Consider the following 3,464-nt stretch of genomic DNA (forward strand, 5'->3'; position numbering starts at 1 on the left):
TGCTGAGGAGATCCTGAATAGTATTTAGTTCCAGTTGTTGTCCTTGGTTCTGTCTCTTTGCTGTCTTTTGCTTTCCTGTTGCTGTTTGTTCCAAGTTTTATGTAATTATGTATTGATGTTTTAAGTTGTGCCCTTCCGGTGGGTTCATTTTGACTTTTTGAAGTGATCAGGCACTTTTTTATGCTTTTCTGTTCTCCTGGCTTGTAAAAGGTTCGGGTACCTTTCAAATACCTGTTTTTACTTAATCAAAACATAAACACTTCATCATGAGTTTTCAAATCAAATTCCCATGAATATAATTAAATAAAAATTAACCAACTAAAAATACAATATTCATTTTTCAAAATAAAACATCATTTTGTATTGATTCGAAAACAATTTCTCTAAACTTATCTTTTCCAAAACTAAGTTACGCTTTTTGGATAAAGGAAATATACATTTAAAGAAACCAAAAATAGATAAACATTTCCCAAATTAACAAAATATTTCCTTGCGTATATTTAAATAAATATACAAATCTAAGATATTAATTAGTATATATATCTATAACTATATATACCTTAATCAATAAATTCATAAATTAAGAGCAATTAACATATATTTAAAAATATACATTAATTGACAATGGCAATTAATATATAATTAATAATACACATTAATCTATAAATTACAACAATTAATATATATATTTTATAATATACATTAATTAGTAATTAGCAATTAACATATTATTAATAAAATATATTAATTAAAAATTAATTAATCACGAAATATTATTTAAAAACCTCGAATTAAATAATATTTAAAAAAAATCCTTTTAAAATAATATTTAATATTATTTATTTTCTTTTTACAAAAACAAAAACAAAAAAAAGAAAGATAATGGGGTACCCACGTGGGACCCCTCCCTTTTCCAGAGGGTCTGATGGCAACAACACTACCATTGGTAGCGTTGCTACCAACTGGTAGCCCTGCTACCTCCCCTCGTGGTGGGGTTTTTCCTGCCACGTGGGGGGGGGTTTGCAATTTTATTTATTTTTTATTTTTTATTTATTTTTAATAACTTATTAAAATATAAAAACCCCAATCTAAAACACAGTCTCAACTAAGACTTAAACAGTTTTCCAGAATACCCATGGTATTCATAAATGATAAAATTTTGTTGAATAACCTCCCAGAATAGGCAAAATTTTCCAACTAAAACCATATTTGGGCAAAAAAATCATTTCTCACAAATTTATCCAACAAATTTGCAAAACACACACTAATATGCATAGATTTAAAACCCAAACCCAAATTCAATCTAGAAATCAATCCGAGCAACCAGAAACTAATTTGAAAACAAAGGAATGAATTCATGGGGGTTAAATTCAAAATCTCATTGCTAACCTTCTCTATTCACCAATCTGAAATATTTTTCAACAACAAACACATTTCTTTCAAAACCAAACAGTAAATTTATTTGGCAACAAAGGAGATTAATAAAAATCCTACCTCCATATGCAATCCTGGAAGTGATTTGTTGAAGAGCCCAATCCGCAAGCTCCATAAATTCCTCCTCCCACAAATGCCTAAAATTTCTCCAAAATCCTTCTCTCCCAAGAATATTTTTCAAAAATATCTCCCTAAAATAATCCTCCCAAAATATTTTTCAAACCTAGGTTAAATGGAAGAATGTTTGACCAAAATTATCATTTTTGGATTTAAAATACTTTTTTCAAAATAAAATGAAAAATCATTCTTTTTAAACTATTTCAATATGCTAACTTGCTTTTCCTTTTAAAATTGATTTTCTCAATTAATTGAAATTAACCTTTCTATTGGGGTTCACCCCGTAGCGTGACGGTAAAGTCACGAGCCCTAGAATGGGGAGGTCAATGGTTCGAGTCTCTTGCAGGCCTTCACGTTGGTGGCAGACGATGGGTGATAGGTTGTACTCCCTGCACAAGCTCATGGGCATTGTTGCCAGACGCCACGACTTAGCCCAGCTGTAGGCCAATGGTGTGATTTGGAGGTCATTGATGCAAAGCGATAAGGAGTTGATGCAGAGCGATAAGGAGTTGATGCGGAGCGATAAGGAGTTGGTTGTGGAATGATAAGGAGTTTGTTATGGAGAGATAAGGAGAGGGAGATATAAGGCGTTTGAAGAGATAAGGATGGAGGCATAAGGAGTCTTGTGGAGAGATAAGAAGAAGGGAGATATACAGAGATTTATGGTGTGACGGTTTGATAAGCTGTAGGAGACAAAACTTGGAAGAGTTAATGCTTCAGACTTGTTCACCATGGGGATGGGGTCCCCCTTTGTGATCCTACTGGTTCTTAGCTCCAGTTATTAAAAAGCGATTATTGTAGGGGCGAGACCCCACTGTCCTTAAAAAGTTTGAATGTTGCAGAGCAGCTGTAATACCTGTTATCGATAAAAAAATAAATAAAAACTAAACCTTTCTATTTCCAAAATGCCAAAGAGGATAAAATATTTTAATTTTTGAATAAAATTTAATCTTTCCTTTCAAAATGCATAAACTGAATAAATTCATCATTTAAAAATTAACCATTTAAATCGAACTTGCTACAAACATGAATAAAGCAATTCTAATTAATGATTAATCCACAAAGGGGACCTATTTAATTTAGTCCCTTAATTACTAATTTGTAAAAGAACACATTAAATCAAATTAAATACTTAGGATTAAATAATGAATTTTAACACATGCAAAGCACACAACCCAAGAAAGCCAAACAAACAGACGACTCACAAACCCAAACAGAGGGAAACTGACGACACTCACTTGAGCACGACTAGGGTAAAATGAGGGTCTTACGACCACCTTATCCAATCTCTAAGGACCAATGAGGAACACTCAAACCTGCGAATCCAGGTGGAGATGAACCTTGTACCTATGTGGTAATGTACCTGCAATCTCCTGCAACCATGAGTCACACAAGCATACATATATATATTTAATGAAATTGTTAGCCCGAGATTAATAACACGAATCAAGAGAACAAATAAACTTACATAAGAATTGATGCGAAAACCATATTAATAGGTATGCATAATAATCATAACATCTCACTATAATATTATAACATGGTCAACTAACCAAGGTCAAACCGAGATTAGAATGTGATTAGGGCATGGGTACTACATATATGTATATGTATACATATATATTCATATACACATATGTATACATACATATATATACATACACATATATATAGTATATGTATGTATGTATATACATATACACACATATATATAGTATATGTATGTATGTATATACATATACATATACATATATATAGTATATGTGTGTATGTATGTATGTATGTACACACACACACATATATATGTATGTATACGTATATGCATATCTATATATGTATATGTATATGTATATGTATATACATATACATATATAGATATAGATATACATATACATATATAGATATAGATATAC

The sequence above is a fragment of the Cryptomeria japonica genome, chromosome 8 (genome assembly GCF_030272615.1).
Source record: "Cryptomeria japonica chromosome 8, Sugi_1.0, whole genome shotgun sequence".
In the NCBI taxonomy this organism is placed as follows: Eukaryota; Viridiplantae; Streptophyta; class Pinopsida; order Cupressales; family Cupressaceae; genus Cryptomeria; species Cryptomeria japonica.